The sequence below is a fragment of the Elephas maximus genome, chromosome X (assembly GCF_024166365.1).
Source record: "Elephas maximus indicus isolate mEleMax1 chromosome X, mEleMax1 primary haplotype, whole genome shotgun sequence".
In the NCBI taxonomy this organism is placed as follows: Eukaryota; Metazoa; Chordata; class Mammalia; order Proboscidea; family Elephantidae; genus Elephas; species Elephas maximus.
Window position 1 is genome coordinate 169842157 of NC_064846.1, and position 20023 is coordinate 169862179.

Here is a 20023-nt window from a genome sequence, read left to right on the forward strand (position 1 = left end):
GTTAGATGGCACCTCAAGAAAGAATATTCCCAAACCTTCATTTCTTACAGATTTCCCAGAAGCTCCAACGATTAATTACAGCAGACTTTAGGAAGTCCCTTTTCTTGCAACCTGGATAACACAGAGCACTGAGCTCTGGTGCTGGTGTCTGCTGACTGCCAGCTCTTTAGGGCTGGCTCTTCCTTGAAAGGCCACCAGGCCACAGGCCCTGGTTGCAGGGGTGTGTCATTGCACCACCTGGCCACCAGAGGGCACGTTGCAAGCAGCCCCTTCTGCCTGGGGCACCCAGTAGTTCACTATTCCCATTCATGCCAGAGAAGATCGTGCCATTCCAGGACAAAATTCCATCCATCAGTTCTCTGCAACAGAGATGGGCCGCCTCCTTTCTCCAGCTCGTTCCAGCATGTACCTCCCACCTTCCACCCTTGTCAGACTGAAGGGCAAACTCCTCACAGCAAATAAAAGGCTGGACAACTCCTCCTACCCAGCCTACCTCACCTGCCATCCCTCCCTCGGACTTTGGACCTTTTGCCCGAACTCTTAACTTGAGTCACCAGAGCCCTTTTATTATGATTATTATTGTACTTTAGATGAAACTTTACAGAACAAACTAGCTTCTCATTAAACAGTTAGTACACGTATTGTTTAATGACATTGGTTAACAACCCCACGACATGTCAACACTCTCCCTTCTCAACCTTGGGTTCCCCATTATCAGCTTTCCTGTTCCCTCCTGCCTTCTAGTCCTTGCCCCTGGGCTGGTGTGCCCCTTTAGTCTCATTTTGTTTTATGGGCCTGTCTAATCTTTGGATGAAGGGTGAACCTCGGGAGTGACTTCATTACTGAGCTAAAAGGATGTCCAGGGGCCATACTCTCAGGGTTTCTCCAGTCTCTGTCAGGCCAGTAAGTCTGGTCTTTCTTTTTGAGTTAGAATTTTGTTCTACGTTTTTCTCCAGCTCTGTCCAGGACCCTCTATTGTGATCCCTGTCAGAGCAGTCAGTGGTAGCAGCCGGGCACCATCTAGTTGTGCTGGACTCAGTCTGGGGGAGGCTGTGGTGGTTGTGGTCCATTAGTCCTTTGGACTAATCTTTCCCTTGTGTCTTTGGTTTTCCCCATTCTCTCTTGTTCCCGATGAGATGAGACCAGTAGAGTATCTTAGATGGCCACTCATAAGCTTTTAAGATCCCAGACACTACTCACCAAAGTAGAATGTAGAACAATTTCTTTATAAACTATGTTAGGCCAATTAAGCTAGATGTTCCCCGAGACCATGGTCCCCACAGCCCTCAGCCCAGCAATTCGATCCCTCAGGGAGTTTGGATGTGTCTACATGACCTTGCCTTGGGCAAGTTGTACTGATTTCCCCAGTATTGTATACTGTCTTATCCTTCATCAAAGTTACCACTCATCTATTGTCTGTTTAGTGTTTTTCCATCCTTATCCTTCCCCTCCCTCGTAATCATCAAAGAGTGTTTTTTAAGCCTATTTTTTAAAAATAATTTTTATTGTGCTTTAAGTGAAAGTTTACAAATCAAGTCAGTCTCTCACACAACAACCCATGTACACCCTGCTACACACTCCCAATTACTCTTCCCCTAATGAGACAGCCTGCTCTCTCCCCCTACTCTCTCTTTTCATGTCCATTTCGCCAGCTTCTAACCCCCTCCATCCTCTCATCTCCCCTCCAGGCAGGAGATGCCAACATAGTCTCAAGTGTCCACCTGATCCAAGAAGCTCACTCCTCACCAGCATCCCTCTCCAACCCATTGTCCAGTCCAATCCATGTCTGTAGAGTTGGCTTTGGGAATGGTTCCTGTCCTTGGCCAACAGAAGGTCTGGGGGCCATGACCACCGGGGTCCTTCTAGTCTCAGTCAGACCATTAAGTCTGGTCTTATGAGAACTTGGGGTCTGCATCCCACTGCTCTCCTGCTCCCTCAGGGGTTCTCTGTTGTGTTCCCTGTTAGGGCAGTCATCGGTTGTAGCCGGGCACCATCTAGTTCTTCTGGTCTCAGGATGATGTAGTCGCTGGTTCATGTGGTCCTTTCTGTCTTCAAAGAGTGTTTCTTTTTGTGTGTAAACCTTTTCATGAGTTTTTATAGTAGTGGTCTCATACAATATTTGTTCTTTTGTGACTGCCTTATTTCATTCAGCATACTACTCTTCAGATTCATCCATGTTGTGAGATGCTTCCCAGATTCATCATTGTTCTTTATTGTTGCGTAGTACTCCATTGTGTGTATGTACCATAGTTTGTTTATCCATTCACCTGCTAATGGGCATTTAGGTTGTATCCAACTTTTTGCTATTGTGAACAACGCTGCAATGAACATGGGTGTGCATATGTCTATTCGTGTGACAGCTCTTATTTCTCTAGGTCATATTCCTAGGAATGGGGATGCTGGATCATATGGTATTTCTAGCTTTCTAAGGAAGTGCCATATAGTTCTCCAAAATGGCTCTACCATTTTGCATTCCCACCAGCAGTGCATAAGAGTTCCAATCTCCGTGCAGCCTCTCCAACATTTGTTACTTTCTGTTTTTTTGATTCATGCCAGTAATGCCAGGGTGAGATGGTATCTCCTTGTGGTTTTGATGGGCATTTCTCTAATGGCTAGTGATCGTGAGCATTTCCTCATGTGTCTGTTAGCCACTTCAAGGTCTTCTTTGGGGAATTGTCTTTTCATTTCCTTTGCTCATTTTTTAATTGGATTATTTGTCTTTTTGTTGTAGAGGTGTTGGATTTTCCTGTAGATTTTAGAGATTAGAACTTTGTTGGATTTGCCATAGCAAAAAAAATTTTTTCCCAGTCTGTAGGTTCTCTTTTTACTCTTTTGGTGAAGTCTTTTGATGAGCATAAGTGTCTAATTTTTAGAAGATTCCAGTTATCTAGCTTATTTTCTGGAGTTTGTGTGTTGTTAGTTATGGTTTGTATCCTGTTAATGCCATGTATTAGGGCCTCTGTTGTTGATCCCATTTTTCTTCTATGATCTTTATAGTTTTTGGTTTTATATTTAGGTCTTCGATCCATTTTGAATTAGTTTTTGTGTATGGTGTGAGGTGTGGGTCCTGTTTCATTTTTTGCAGATGGACAACCAGTGTTGCCAGCACCATTTGTTAAAAAGACTATCTTTTTCCCATCTGATGGACTTTGGGCCTTTGTTGAAGATCAGGTGACTATAGTTGGATGGATTTACATCTGGGTTCTCAATTCTGTTCCACTGGTCAATATATCTGTCGTTGTACCAGTGTCACGCTGTTTTGACTACTGTAGCTGTATAGTAGGTTCTGAGGTCAGGTAGTGTGAGTCCTCCTACTTTATTCTTCTCCAGTAGTGCTTTATTTATCCAGGGCTTCTTCTCTTTCCATATAAAGTTAATGATTAGTTTTTCCATCTCTTTAAAGAATGCTGTTGGTATTTGGATCGGGATTGCATTGTATTTGTAGATTGCTTTGGGTAGAATTGACATTTTCACAATGTTGAGTCTACCTATCCATGAGCATGGTATGTTTTTCCATTTATGTAGATCTCTTTCGGTTTCTTGCAGTAGTGTTTTGTAGTTTTCTTTTTCTAGGCCTTTTACATCCCTGGTTAGATTTATTCCTAAGTATTTCAACTTTTTAGGGGCCTTTTTGGCATTCTTCTTATTGTTATATAGGAATCCAACCGATTTTTGTATGTTTATCTTGTATCCTGCTACTCTGCTGAACCTTTCTATTAGTTCCAGTAGTTTTCTCATGGAGTCTTTTATGTTTCCTATATATAGTATAATATCATCCACAAATAGGGACAGTTTTACTTCTTCGTTACCAATTTGGATGCCCTTTATTTCTTTTTCTTGCCTTATTGCTGTAGCTAGGACTTCCAGCACAATGTTAAATAGGAGTGGTGATAAAGGGCATCCTTGTCTTGTTCCTGTTCTCAAGGGAAATATTTTCAGCCTCTCTCCATTAAGAATGATGTTGGCTGTTCATTTTGCATAGATGCCCTTTATTATGTTGAGGAATTTTCCTTCTATACCTATTTTATTGAGTGTTTTTATCATGAATGGGTGCTGGACTTTGTTGAATACCTTTTCTGTGTTGATTGAGATGATCATGTGATTCTTTTATTTTCTTTATGTGGGGGATTACGTTGACTGATTTTCTAATGTTGAACCATTGCATACCTGGTATGAATCCCACTTGGTCATGATGTACTACTTTTTTCATATGATGCTGAATTCTGTTGGCTAGAATTTTGTTGAGAATTTTTGTATGTATATTCATGAGAGATATTGGTCTGTAATTTTCTTTTTTTGTGGTGTCTTTGCCTGGTTTTGGTATCAGCATTATGCTGGCTTCACAGGATGGATTAGGAAGTAAGTATGCTTTCCTTTTCTATGTTCTGAAATAGTTTGATTAGTACTGGTGTAAGCTCTTCTCTGAATATTTGGTAGAATTCTCCAGTGAAGCCATCTGGGTGAGGGTTTTGTTGTTGTTGTTGTTGGGAGTTTTTTTATTATTATTATTACCTTTTCAATCTCTTCTCTTGTTATGGGTCTCTTCAGGTTTTTCAACATCAGTTTGTGTTAGTTTTCTCAATAGAACCTCTTAACTCCACTGCTCCCTTTCTGAGGGATGCAAGAGTGATTCCCTCCCACACCAGTGCCCATCCCTGTCACCTTCAATGGCTTCTCCTCTTAACCACCCTTTGACTCAAGCACTTCTCAAAACGTGCTTGCAAGGATGATTTTTTTAATATAATATTTTATTGTATTTTCAGTGAAGGTTTACACAACAGTTTAGGTTCCCATTCAACAATTTCTACACAAGTTGTTCAGTAATATTGATTACATTCTTCACAATGAGTGAACATTCTCATTCTTCCTGTTCTGGTTGTTCCATTTCCATTAATCTAGTTTCCCTGTCCCCTTACATTCTCATCTTTGATTTAAAGTACTTGTTGACCATTTGGTTTCATATAGGTAATTTTTTAAAGAAGCACAGTACTTACAGGTGATATTCATTATCTACAAGATGACCTCAGGGGTTAGTTTTGGTTCAAGGTTTGAAGAGTATCTCAGGGCAATGGTCTTGGGAAGACCTCCAGTTTCAACCAGTCCAGTAGGTCTGTTTTTTTTTTTCTTGAATTCAGATTCTGTTCCACATTTTTCTTCCATTCTCTCAGGATCCATCTATTGTGGCCCTGATTAGAACAGGTGGTAGTGGCATCTGGGAACTACTTGGTTCTTCTGGTCTCAGGGTAGATGAGGCCATGGTTCCTGTAGACTATTAATCCTGTAGACGAGTTTCTTCTTTGAGTCTGTGCTTTCACAATGGATAACTCTTAAACATAGAATATAAAAGAATCAAGACATAATAGAATATACACTGCATGATCCATTTATATAATGTTCACAGACAGGCGGAAGGATCTGTGATGTTAGGGAATGCATAATGCAGTGGTAAAAATATAAAGAAAAGCAGAGAGGTAAACACAATAGAGTTGGGGCAGCAGTTTTCTCTGGGAAGGAGGGAACAGTGACGGGAAAGGGACATAAGATGCCAGCAGCATTCTATGTCCAGACCTGGGTCACAGTGACACAGGTGTTTGATAATTCATTAAGCTGTACATTTAGGCTTTATGTACCTTTTGGCATGTTTGCTATATTTCACAATTTTTAAAAGTGTAGCTTGCACATCTGAATCACTATGGTGCTTGTAAGGAGGTCCTTAGGTACAATTGGCATCTGCTCAAGGTCTCTCATGAGGTTGTAGTCAGGATATTGGCTGGGATTGCAGCCATCTGAAGGCTAGACTGGGGCTGGAGGATCCATTTCCAAGGTGGCTCGCTCACACGACTGGCGAGCTGGGGCTGGCTGTTGGCAGAGGCCTGTTCCTCCCCACGCTGGCGTCTCCACAGGACTGCTGGAGTGTCCTCCTAACATGGCAGTTGGCTTCCTCCAGAGCAAGTGATCCCACGGAACAAGGCAGAAGCAATAAAGTCTCTTATAACCTAGCTTGGAAGTCACACACCGTTGCCTCCACACTACCTTATTGGTGACACAGTTAGCCCTGAGGGATTCACTGTGGGAGAGGACTACACATGGGCATGAATACTAGGAGGCAGGATTATCAGGGACATCTTGGAGGCCAGCTCCCATACCAGTCAAAACTTTGCAACTCACTTTTTTACCCTGCTTGAAACCCCAGCAATTTCAAACTCATTTGAGATAATGAAGTCTCACTTTTTAAAATGAAGACATCTTTAGTGTGGTTAGGGGCCATGATTCGTTTCCCTCTTCCAATTCATCCTCCAGGCACCAAGCTGGGCTCCCCAGATAGAAGACAGGGAGACACTGAAGGTGAGAAAAGCCCCCTGCTGGCCACCTGGTGAAGGGCCAAGGACCACACGACTAAACAAGAATCTTAAGGGAAGTTCAGAGCAAGAGAATGTATAACCAAAACCAAACCCACTGCCGTCGAATTGATTCTGACTCATAGTGACCCTATAGGAGAGAGTAGAACTGCCCTGTAGAGTTTCCAAGGAGCGCCTGGTGGATTCGAACTGCAGAGCTTTTGGTTAGCAGCCATAGCACTTAACCACTACGCCACCAGGGTTTCGTAAAGAATGTATAGGCTATTTACAATAGCCAAAAGGTGGAAACAACCTAAATGCCCATTAACTGGTAAATGAATAAACAAAATGTGGTACATACATACAATGGAATACTAGTCAGCCCATAGGAGAAATGAACTCTTGATACTTGCTATAATATGGATGGAGCTGGAAGACATTATGCTGAGTGAAATAAATCAGTCACAAAAGGACAAATATTGTATGACCTCACTTATATAAAAAGACAAGAAAAGGCACACAAAAAAGAAAAAAGAATGTGCAGAAAGAGAACTAAACTTTGCCTGTTTCAAAGTTTTGCCTGGAGCCAACGCCCAACACAGAAATGGGGGAGGCACACTTCCTGTTTCCTCCTCCTCCTTCCTCCTTGGCCCACCTCCCGGCCCCCCAGCACTCTCTGGTGCTCCTCCAACTACAGTCTGGCTTACACAGCATGGGGAGCTGGTGTGGAACCATGCCCCCCTCCACCCCATGGAATGGTTCCTATGGCCCCAGGGCCAAGCAATTATTTGTCACATTTTGGAACACAGTCTGCGTGCTGGAAAGGAGATGAGGCCGACTGTGTGTGGCCTCGGGTGACACAATGGACTCAGTGTTCCCATATCCTGGGAGTGGAGGGGTGGCATTGAGGTCTCTGTGTTCCTGCTGCCAAGAGCCAATGATTTAGAATTTCCCCAGAGACTCTCTTCCCATAATAATAGATAATAATAATAACAATTACAACAACTTTGTATAAGGCTCACCATGCGCTGGGCATCATCCTAACCAACTGACATGGAACATGTCATTTAAGCCTCCTGAACACCCTATGAATTAAGCACTGTCACCCTCAGCCCCACATAACAGGCAATTAACAAACTGAGGCACAAGGAGAGGTTAAGTCACGTGCCCAAGCCACACAGATAGTAAGTGGGGAGCCAGATTCCAGCCCGGTCAGTTGGCTCCCTAAGGGCCCTTCCTCAGACGACAGCCAAGCAGGCCTCAGTCATCTCAGGCCCGAAGAGCTACCTGCTTTGGTGAGAGGCAGTTTCCAGTGAGAGGACACTGTCAGCCATTTTCTTCCCTAAACTGTGTAGAAATAACTCGATTAAGGGGTACGCCCAGTTACCCTCTAACCTCCCGGGTGGGTGAAGGCTCACAGACCTCTGAAAATGCAGCCGAAGTCAATCCTGTGGGGAAGGCTGCTCCATTTCCCTTCCTCTCCTGGGACCTCCTCAGACTCTGGCCTTCCATTTGCTCACAAGCCTTTCTCCACAACAATCTATTTTCTGCTTACATGAGGTACACCCCCTCATGGATTTAAAAAAAAAAAAGTAAATAGAAATTTATGACTAGCAACTTTGTAAACGTTAAATAAAAGCAGGCATTCAACGTAGCCTTGATGAGCTCTTTCTGGGGAACAAGGCTGCCATGTGCACACGGAGGCAGATGACCCAATAAGCAAGGTAAGTACCGGCTTATTTGTGCTTACTTACTAATCTGTAGTGAACAATTTCACATGGGCTTCACCACATCAAAGATGTGCTTACCTTGCTTAATGGATAATCCGCCTCTGCGCATGGCTGTGGGTGGCTTAACCATTTTCTAACTGTGTTACCAAGGTGAGGTCTGAAATTTCAGTCAATTCGTAAATTTTGGAGGAAAGCAGCACTGGTGGAAAGCATGACTAAGCAAAAAAGAAAAATAACTCATCTGTCATCGTTGTGGTTGGACCTCCTATCTGCTTACCACAAAGCCCTTTTAATCCAACCAATGCCTTCATGGGTTAAATTGGGGGGAGGGGAGGGGAAATAAGTTTCCCATTTAGCCAAATAAAAAACAGAAGGTAAATTAAGAACCAAGAGGCTGAGAAACACAGTCAACCCATAGAAAGAACTCATAAAAATCGCCACAGCAAGCAGAAGTAAGGGAAACGATGTCAGCCACGAGAAATGAGTCAGCAGGCCCCTGCCTACCAGGAGAGGGAACAGAGTTCCCGAGGGAAGAAGCAAAATGAAGCATTTGTGTGCAATTCTCACTTTAGCCAAACCCCAAAACCTACCCTGGGCCTCCAAACTGCTGAAGATGGAAGAAAGCCTGACACTATCATCAGAGGGCGCCACCTCACAGCCCTCCTGTCAGGACCCTTGCTTTTGCCGCTGAGTCTTCCTTGGCGTGGGTTAGGGGCCTGAGCCCAGCCCCTCAGGACTCTCCCCTTAAGGACGAAAGTCACCTCCAGCAGGGAAGGTTCTGTTCTCCCACTTCAATTCAATTCAACCAGCAGCCCGAACCGCTCTCAAGAACCACACAAAGTCTAGTCCGATATCAAGCAATGGCTTCAGTGAGCTTTCTAACTGCAGAGTGAAACATATTCTGGAGGAAATGCAAGAGTGGCAGGTGAAGGCCAGGGTGGGGTGACGAGGGAAGGCCACTTGAAGGTGACACGGGAATATGAATGACCTGGGGCAGGTCAGCATGTGAGGCAAGGGCAGAGAACAGGAGGTTCAGAGACCCTGCAACAGGAAAGCGTGGGTAGGCTCAAGGAGCAACAAGAAAGCTCACTTCCAAACCCATTCATTTCATTAACCCAGGAGAATCTGCTCCTCTTTAGAGTTTTCACATTTGAATAATAGTATTATTAGCGATTACAAAGGATCAACTAACCCAAATGTCCATCAGTAGGGGATTGGTTAAATAAACTACCATACCGTTCACACAATGGAATATGCTGTGAGTGCGCTGACATAAAATGGTCTCCAAACAACAGTACGAAGAGAACCTGTATGAGTGCGCCCATTTTTTTCTCTAAAAGTGCCATTTATGTGAAAATGGAATGAACTACCACTACATGCAACGACACGGATGGATCTCAAAATCACGCTGAGGGAAATAAGTCAGAAATAAAAGCGTACATGCTGTATGATTCCATTTATATGAAGCTCAAGAGCAGGCAAAGGTAAACTGTGCTAATAGAAATGAGAACCCTGTGAAGGGTAAGACAGTACACGGTACTGGGGAAGCCAGCACAACCTGTACAAGGCAAGGCCATGGTAGCTCCATAGACACATCCAAACTCCCTGAGGGATCAAATTGCTGGGCTGAGAGCTGTGGGGACCATGGTTTCAGGGAACATCTAGCTCAACTGGCATAACAGAGTTTATAAAGAATATGTTCTACATTCTACTTTGGTGAGTAGCATCTGGGGTCTTAAAAAAGCCTGTGAGCAGCCATCTAGGATACTCCACTGGTCTCACCCCTTCAGGAGCAAGGAAGAATGAAGAAAACTAAAGATACAAGGGAAAGATCAGTCCAAAGGACTAATGGACCACATCAAACATGGCCTCCACCAGACTGAGTCCAGTACAACTAAATGGTGCCCAGCTACCGCCACTGACTGCTCTGACAGGGATCACAATAGAGAGTTCTGGACAGAGCTGGAGAAAAATGTAGAAGAAAATTCTAACTCAAAAAGAAAGACTAGACTTGCTGGCCTGACAGAGACTGGAGAAACCCTGAGAGTATGGCCCCCGGACACCCTTTCAGCTCAGTAATGAGGTCACTCCTGAGGTTCACCCTTCAACCAAAGATTGAACATTCCCATGGAACAAAACAAGACTAAAGGGGCACACCAGCCCTGGAGCAGGGACTGGAAGGTAGGAGGGAACAGGAAAGCTGGTAATACAGAACCCAGGGTTGAAAAGGGAGAGAATTGCCATGTCATGGGGTTGTTAACCAATGTCCTAGAATAACGTGTGTACTAACTGATGAGAAACTAATCTGTTCTGTAAACCTTCATCTAAAGTACAAAAAAAAAAAAATCAGAACCCTGGTTATACCTTCCCAGAGAGTTTGGCTAAAGGAGGGCAAGACGGAATTCTGGGCACCGGTAATGCTCTTTGTCTTGATTTGTCAAAACCAACCGAATAAGATCCATGCATTGCACGCTCTGTAAGTTCTATCTGAGTAAAGTGACACACACATTCTATAGATGGCTGTATGTGCACAGGCATTTTCTGAAAAAATCTATCAGAAACTTATCAGTGGCTGCCTTTGGGGAGGGGAATTAAGGGGTCAGGAATGGGAAGGAGACTTCCTTTTCTTTGTAGAACCTGATACTGCTCCAAAATGTCACTGTGTACACCACGTGCTACCATTTCAATGAAAAACAAATGATTAAAAATATTCATCAAGACCTATAAAGGAAACCTATCCCTGCCCTTAAAAAGGAGAGTTTATCTCTAGCCACCCACAGAAAATGCGGTTAAGCAAAAGTTTGATAACAAGACCCTCCCTGCAGCCAACACACCGGAGCCGACGAGGAGGGCGAGCGGGAAAACAGAGCTCCATCTCCGCTGAACCCCTTCAGGCCGGCATAGGTGGAGACCTCTGGAGCAGAGTCTCAAGGTGGGGCCACAGGCCCAGATGATCAGGGCACCTGGAGCAAGCTTAACAATGCCGCCCCCCCCCCCGCCGGACCTCACCCCAGCACCCACCAGTGGCCATCAAGTCGGCTCCAGCTCACGGTGGTCTCGTGTGTGTTACAGTGGAATTATGCTCCACAGGGTTTTCAAATAGCTGATTTTTCAGAAATAGATCAGCAGGCCTTTCTTCCAAGGCACCTCTGGGTGCACTCTGACCTCTAACCTTTGGTTAGCAGTTGAGCACATTAACCATTTGCACCACCCAGGGCCCCCGGGGCCTCACCCCAGTCCCTTATGGATCAGAATCCCTGCCTGAGGGGTCCAGGGAATCTTCATCTCTTTTCTATCGTTTCTGTTGTTGTTGTTGTTAACTTTTTATTGCAAACATTTTCAAACACACAGAACAAGATCAAGAAGAGTCCAATGAACACCACCAGTCGGATTCAACAATCGTTCTTATTTGGCGTATCTGCCTCATCTCTTTTTCTCTCCCCCATTTAACCGAACCATTTAAAAGTAAATTATTGATCTAGAGCATGGTTCTCAAAGTGGGGTCTGGAGACTCTTTGGAGCCCCCAAGATCCTTTCAAATGTCAAAACTATTCTTATAACAATATTAAATTGGTATTTCTTTCCCCCACTCCCATTCTCTCGTGAGGGTGCAGTAGAGTTTTCCAGAAGTTACGCGATGTGTGATACTGCAAGTGAAGTGATGCAGCCACAATCACCCCAGTAAGCATCAAAGCCAGTCCTGTACCAGTGCTTAAAGTGTGTGGCCACCAGTGCCTTGAGGGGGTGTTCCTGTTTGGGGTAAGTGAGCTGCTTTGTTTGTCTTAGTGATTGTGCACATCACCTCCATCTTAGCCTTGCCACACTCAGCACCATCGCCAGATGTTAGCTCATTTAATCCTTACAACACCCCCAAGTGGGCACTGTTATGCCCGCTGTTATAGATAAAGAAGTGGACTCTCAGCTGTTAGGTCATATCCCAGGTGCAGTGTTAATATAGACAGTGACCTCCCCAGCCAGGTCTCCTCACAACTTGTGTCTAGCGCTTTTTTTCTTTCCCTAACACTCTCCTTCCTGCCGAGCCAGCTTCCCAGCTATAACTTGCATATATACAGACAGCCCTCCTCTTTTCAACATAAGCTATCTGGAAAACCACAGCATAAAAAGGCCTTTACATTGTATTTTCCAATACATACAACATTACTAAAGGGAACTGGATTTCTGACCACAGGCTCAGCATCAAACAAATCATTGAAAAATGAATTATAGAATGTTGGAGCCAGAGGAACATCTAGCCCAGAGGTTCTCAACCTGGGGGCGGGGTGGATTTTACCCCCAGGGGACATTTGCCAATGTCTGGAGACACATCTGGTTGTCATAACTAGAGGGGAGAGAGGGGCTACTGCCATCAAGTGGGTAGAGGCTAGGTATGCTGCTCAACATCCTACAGAACCCAAGACAGCCCCCACCACAGAGAATGATCCAGCCCAAATGTCAGTATCGCAGACGCTGAGAAACCCTGCTCTAAATCATTTCCGTGCTTGAGGATGCCCACAGATACAAAGTGAACTTATCCACGGGCGCACAGCTGCAGAGCCAGGAGGAGAATACAGGTCTCCGCCTTGCTCTAAAGTTGGGCTGGGGGAGTAGGAGGGTTAGCAGGCAGGGCTCTTAATGCTTGCAGCCAACCAGAACCAAAGGGAGAAAATGGCTATCAAGGACCAAATTACTGTGGCAACACACCAGGGTGCACCCAATGCTTGGGGAAAAAATGCATTCTTCAATGATCGATTAAAGTAAAACTGCTTGACAGCTGTGCCCCAAAGTTGCTGGTGGGTCCCATTATTTAATGGGGGTGAGTTCCAATCCAGTATACAGACCCCACAGTTTCCAGTGGAGTCACATTTTACATGAAAGAATATTTTAATATTTAATCGTAAGGGCGCCCACGAGCATCGTGGAACGGTTTCCTTTTGAACCAGAGAAAAGAATGTAAACACAGGTCAGAGCCCTCTGGAGAATCCATTTGAATCCCACCTCCTGCCATGCTAGAACTGAAAAGTCACCTGACCCCCTCCATCTGCCGCTGAGTCACCAAGCCCCTCTTTCAGCAAGCTAATTATTCAGCAAGGGAATCCAAAAGAACAGCGCCGGGAATTCTTGGGGTTTTGGTGTCCTCTGCACCAGCCGCCCCCTCTAAAGACCATTTTGCTCTTAAAGACGTAGCCGATTCACTTTCTCTTACACTCGTGTGTTATTTCTGGAGGCTGCATCTTATTTTATTTTATTGGCTCCTGGTATTTTTCAATCGACTTAAAACACTTGGAAGGGGAAAAAAATCCATTTTGACATCTCTTATAAATGCTAGCATCTTGCAAAATAATGCAAACCAATTCAGGTTGCACATCTAGCTCTTAAATTGCTACCCAAGAAGTTTCCACTCCCCTGCAAAAAAATGAGGCCAACGACCAACGGCAAGCCACTATTAGGAGAATTGGTAAATGTGTCATTATTTAAGAAACACAATAACAGTTGGAACCCAGTTGACAGGCACCTTTTAAAAGCCTCTCTCTCCCCTTATAATGCATGTATTGTCATCATGCCAGATGGTTTTCCTACTGAGCAAGAGGCCCCTGTCTGGCTGCCTGGCCTCCGCTCACTTCCCAGGGAGGGGCACGCGGGGACCCAAGTCACGCGTGGGCCTGCCATGCGCCACCCCCGCCTGGTGCGGGCGGTGGCAGCAGCAGGCGGCTGTGGGCTATGGGCAGCGGAGCCGCAGCAGCCAGAGACCCCGCTCGCTCTGGGCGGCACCGGCCGGCTGCAGGCCCACGGGCCGGGAGGACGCCGCTTACCTGCACTGCCGCATCGCGCAGCCGGCCGCCCACCTGGACCGCAACCTAGAGCATCCTTTCTCCGACGCGACGGCAGGAGCGCGCTGACGTCACCGGGAGGCGGGGTCGGCGCGCCACGTGACGTCTGCGGGCGGCGGGGAAGTTGGGATGGGGGAGAAGACCCTACAGGTCCCTGGAGCCAAGGAGCGAGTGACCGGCAAAGCCCCGCGTGGGCTCCCGTCGGGGCGTTTGCTTGGTGTGTGCAGCTTGCCTTGCCTTGCCCTGCACAAAGGATCATGGAAAACAAACAGCACAAGAATGAGAAACCTAGATTACTACAGGCTCCATGCATGTAATAGGATTTCGAAAGCACTAGCAAGAAGGGGATTGGTAATAAAAAGAAACACCGTTCCGTGTTTTAGTTAAAAAAAAAAAAATCATTTATCTGTCGTGTATGCTGCCACCAAAATTTAAGAGTGCCTCATTTATCAAATGCCATGCAGAAATAAATGTATTTTTGTGCAAATCAAAATGACACTTAAAATATAGGGTTCATGCACATACTTTGCATAAATGTTCAACGTTTGGAATCAGCAAATACTTTCATTTGAAGCATATTCATTATAGAATATTATACGAACTGCACTGATGGTAATACTATGAATTACTTGCAATAGCTAACTTTCCCTATTAATCTGGATTTGCCAGAAGAAAACAACAGCGACAACACATACTCTACTTTCTTGAACATTTGATTATGTAAAATAAAGGACTATGGTAGGAGCCAGGGACGGATTTCCCAAAAGCCAGGTACGCCGGGTTTACTTGAGCTTACTTACGAGTCTGTAGCGCAGGATTTCCCACAGGTTTCACCACATCAGCTACGTGAAATTGTACACTAGAGATTAGTAAATAAACACAAACCCGTGGCGTTCCTTGCTTACCATAAGCCCATGCATACCTTGCTTACTGGTTAATCCGCCCCTGGTACAAGCGTGCTTGTATTCTTTCGCGTTTGTTTTATTAAATCTCCTAGCAAGGCATTTAATCTCTCAAACCTCTAGGAGTCAATTCACAGTAACTCATTATTTCAGATTTTCTCATTTTTACCACATTCTGAACTGAGTCATCTTACTAATATAGAAGATATGTAGAATGTCAACAATTCACATTCATAATCGAAAGCCTAAGACAATTCCAACAGTGATCATTTCTTAAATTTGACAGAGCCTATTTCAAACTTAAGCAGTGAACATAAGAATTTTTCCTTGGTCAAACCACAGAAATGCTTTTGAAATGATCAAGAACAAAAGCAGAAGGTGTTTTGCTGTTTTCACTGTATTCCAGTTTCATATACATGACTTTTATCTCTACTTAGATCCCAATTTTAACATTCCCTTTGCTCACACCCTCTAAAGAGATGTGAAATCAATTGTTTTTCAAGCAGGCAGGAGTTCGTTTACTTGCTATTTATTCCAGCAGCTTTCCTATCCTTCTATATTTAACCCTGAGGGAGCCCTGGTGGTGCAGCGGTTAAGCGCTCGCCTGCTAACCGAAAGGCAGCGGTTTGAACCCACCAGCTGCTCTGCAGGAGAAAGATGTGGCCGTCTGCTTCCGTAAAGATTACAGTGTAGGTTACCCTGTTTGGGGGCAGTTCTCCTCTGTCCTACAGTGTCGCAATGAGTCGGAATTCACTCGACTGCAATGGGTTTGGTTTTCTGGCTTATATTTAACGCTGGCCCTTTGACCCCCATTCCCTCCAGATTAACCAAATTTCTGTTCAGAAGGCCAATCGCTAATTTGGAGGTAAATACGGCCCTGGCCTCTCACAATGATCTATTATTTTCAACAGCAGCTTTTAAAAATCAACAAAGTGGCAGTGTGACTTTCTAGGTCACCCCTCTCGTTTGTCCTTCTGAATGGTAAATAACTTACCTTTGGCTTTCAGATTCCTGAGCCAGACAGTTAAAACGCTACGGAAAGCCTCTGCGCCTTTGGGTTGAGGGGCTGATACAGACGGAACCTGACAGGCTCATTTTCCTGCCAGAGGCAAATGTTGATTTCAGCTCCCGTCGCCCAGAGGCCCCAAGACATGCGGGGAGCGTCACGTGCGCCGCGCAGCCACTCAAGCCCTGCCCAGCCGGCTCGGTCACCTCTTGGCTCCCGAGGCCCCCAAGGCGGGGTGCCAGGCTTGTCCGCCTACTCTGCTTGGTGCAATCGTGTTCAGAGAGAAGCCAGCGGCCCTGACACAGCACGGCCCGCCCCTCTGACGGTGACAGGAGTTCCAGGAGTCGATTGGGGAGGGATTAATACCAAATACTCTCCTGTGCTCAGAAAAGGACTGGCTGAAATGACTAATATGCGGGCCCCTTCCTTCTCCGGGGAGGTTATTTATTTTTTTTGCAATCGGTTAGTTTCACCTTCTCCTTTCAGGTGCTTGCTCAATTGTAAAAAGCAGTAGAGCAAACAGACTTAACTCAGAACAGACCTAAAGCCGGCCATGCCAAGTGTAAGAGAATCCAAGAACTCTTCCAACGCCCTCCACCCCCAGCTATCTAATTGTCAGTTTGGCAAAGATTTAAAAAAAAGAACAAAAAAAAAAAAAAAAAAAAAAAAAACACCTAACCCATGAGAATGTAAATTGATATGGTGATCCATTTAGCAATTCCAACCAAAAGCCTTCCAAGTATGAAGCGAATAGTTCCACTCATTACAAATGGGCACAACAGCTGTAGGTACCTTTTGCTCAGTGACTTTCTGTCTAGGAATTTGCCCTGGGGGGAGCGGGGGAATTTAGGGTGTGCAAAGAATTAACTAAGGAAGGTTTGCTGCAATGTTATTTATGATACCGAAGCACTGGAAGCGAGTTAAATCTCCAAAAACAGGGTGTGGTAAATGATAAGCCATCTATACCATGGAAGAATTAAAATTTATTTGATATTTAACCAAAAAAAAAAAAACATTGCCATCAAGTCAATTCCAACTCATAGCGATCTTATAGGTCCATTTAATACTTACATTTGCAGCCCTGGTGGTATAGTGGTTAAGAGCTCGGCTGCTAACCAAAAGGTTGGCAGTTCGGATCTACCAGCTGCCCCTTGGAAACCCCCATGGGGCAGTTCTATGCTGTCTTACATGGTCACTATGAGTCAGAATCAACTTGACAGCGATGTGTTTGGTTTTATTGACAAATTAATTTTAATTCTTTCATTTAGTGAAATCCCTACAGATCACAACAGTTCAATCAGAAACCGACTGTGGGGATGGTAGACTAGGTGCTGGTGTTTCCTTTCGGTGTGCACGGATCGCCAACAAGAGGACCCAAAATCCACCCTTTGCTGTCAAGTCAATTCTGACTCATAGCCACCGTATTGGGCAGAGTAGAACTACCACATAGGGTTTCCTAGGCAGAAAGCCCTTGTAGCGCAGTAGTTAAGCACTTGGCTGCTAACCGAAAGCTCAGTGGTTGGAACCCGCCAGCTGCCTCAGGGGAGAAAGATGTGGCAGTCTGCTTCCAGAAAAATTACAGCCTTGGAAACCCTATGGGGCAGTTCTACTCTGTCCTATAGGGTCATTATGAATCAGAATCGACTCCACTGCAATTGGGGGCGGGGGATTTTACAGAAGCACACCATCACATCTTTTTCCCTGGGGAATTTGAACCACCGACCCTTCCAGGTTTAGCAGCCGAGCACTTAACCACTGCTCCACCAGGGTTCCAACTACAGGGCAGCTAACAACAACTTAGTGATGTGTAAAGACATTCCCAGTGTACTAAACAAAAAAAGCAAGTGCCAAAATATATACTGAGTGATCCTGTTACCCAAAGCAGCTCTATGTGGCTTCTCGTCAATAAAGACACACCGAGGTGAGGAGAGAGAAAGCGGGTTTATTGCAAGCACGCAGGCAAGGAGCAAGGAGGTGTATACCTCAAATCAAGTACCTGAACAAAGGGAGGTAGAACCTTTTATATCGTCTCTCATAAGGAAGTACACACAGACATTATGGACTACATAGCTTACCATGGTGCACAGGTACAGTAAGACAAATTGCATTTCTTTTCTTTTCTTTGGCATGTGGGCTAGTAAACTGGGTTTGACTGGCCTGAGCCACACCCAGCACTTTGAGGACAATGGACAGGAGGGGGCAGGTTCCATTTGGTCTGAGCAGCTCCCAACTGAGCCACACCCATTGCTATGACTTTGTTTGCTAATGGCCAAGCAGCTCCTGGATGAGTTGGCTATCAGTCCCATTTTTATATGTGGGTGTAATTTATTTATAGCTACATGTATACCACTACATAAGAGCATAGAATATAATTTGGAAGTGAATACACTAAGTCTCAATCCTGGCATTTCACCAGTTAGTGGGATCAAGGGTGTTTTTACATTTTTCATCTTTTTAGCTTAGCTATATTTGCTAATTTTTCTACCATTAACATGCATTACTTTTGTAGCAAGAAAAACTTTATCGGTTGTTTTCCTAAAAGAACTTTGGTAGGCGTGATCATGGAATAAAATATTTTGGCTAATTTTTTAATGTACATTTCATTACTAGATGATTATCCAGTTTTAGAATTAGTAGGCACCTTAAGTCCAAAGAAACCCCTGGGTGGTGCAAACTGTTAACGCACTCAGCTGCTAATCGAAAGGTTGGAGGCCCCTGGGAAGAAAGGCCTGGCAATGGTGATCGACTTCCAAAAAATCAGCTGTTGAAAACCCTGTGGAGCACAGTTCTACTCCGACGCACATGAAGTCGCCGGGAGTCAGAACCAATCCACAGCAACTGGCTACTGGTTAAGGCCAAAGCCCTGAGAGAACAGCTGCTAGCCACCTTAGATTATTCTGCTCATACAAATCTTCAGAAAAGATTTCATTCAGTAACGGGTGTTAATGTTTAACATCCATATGTCCACTCTCAATCTCTCTCTCATTTAAATCCACTACTTATTCTGCTCTGTGTGGAGACAGAAAATGAGCCATTACCGTTCTTCCTGACAAGGTTTTTCAATTAGTTATAGAATACCCTTTGAGCTTTCATTTCTCCGTGCCGGCTCCTTCTGTTTTCTTCCCAGATTTCTACTTTTTTATCACTGTGAATCTTTTAAATTTTTTCCTTTTGATTATCTGCCTCTTTCACACAAACTTCACACGGGGTTCATAATGGTGGTTCTCAACAGGGGGAAAAGGGGATATTTGGCAATATCTGGGGACATTTTTGGTTGTTACAACCGGGAAAGGGGTGCTACTGGCATCTAGTGGGCAGGGGCCAGGGATTCTGCTAAATACAGTATGCAGGACAGTCCCCACAGCAAAGAATCATCAGCCCCCCAAATGTTAATAATGCCGAGGTTGAGAAAGGCTGGTTTAGAATCACTTATAAAGTATAATTTCATACCCAAAATATTCCCTTTCCAAACCATTTTTAGAGCTCCCCGTTGTATAATGTGTTGGAAGCTCTGCTCCACAGTGTCACACTGCTGGTACATGAGAAGTATAATTGCGTACACTGCCTCTGAAAAGATACACAAAACTGCTAATGGTGGTTATTACCGGGAAGGAGAGTGGGTGGCTGGGGCACAGAAATGGCAAGGAGATTTTCCCCAGTGTCACTTTCATGACCTACTGCCGTTGAGTGGATTCTGACTCATAGCTACCCTACAGGACAGAGTAGAACTGCCCCATAGGGTTTCCAAGGCTGTAAATCTTTACAGAAGCAGACTGCCAAATCTTTCTCCCATGGAGCGGCTGGTGAGTGGGTTCAAACCCCTGACTTTTCAGTTACCAGCTGAGCACTTTAACCACTGTGCCACCAGGGCTCCTTGTAACTGTCATAGACCTTTTTTTTGGTGAAAATATACACAACAAAACATACACCACTTCGACGATTTCTACAGGTAGAATTCAGTGACGTTGGTTACATACCTCAGGTTGTGCCACCTTTCTCGACAACCTTTTCCAAACTCTTTCATCATCATTAACACAAACTCACTGGCCCCCTAAGCTTCTCATCTATCCTTTCGAATTGCTGTTGTCCATTTGATCACATATCAATAATTCTCTAAAAGAGCATAATGCTTAATGCAGGCATTCTTTTCTAATTAGGCTAAACTATTATTTGGGTAGGAGCCGTGGTGGCACAGTGGTTAAGAGCTATGGCTGCTAAC

General features: G+C 44.7%; 1 protein-coding gene across 2 annotated transcripts in view; it reads right to left on the reverse strand.

Annotated features, from left to right (window-relative positions):
- Window positions 1-15969, reverse strand: part of CLCN4 (chloride voltage-gated channel 4) — a 74234-nt gene extending 58265 nt beyond the window's left edge. For both annotated transcript variants that reach the window (XR_007515975.1, XM_049873122.1), the window contains exons 1-2: window positions 15793-15969; window positions 13879-14139 (exon numbers count right to left, since the gene is read on the reverse strand). The gene's annotated coding sequence lies outside the window, so the exon portion shown is untranslated. The remainder of the gene's footprint in view (window positions 1-13878; window positions 14140-15792) is intronic.
- Window positions 15970-20023: the final 4054 nt, after the last annotated feature.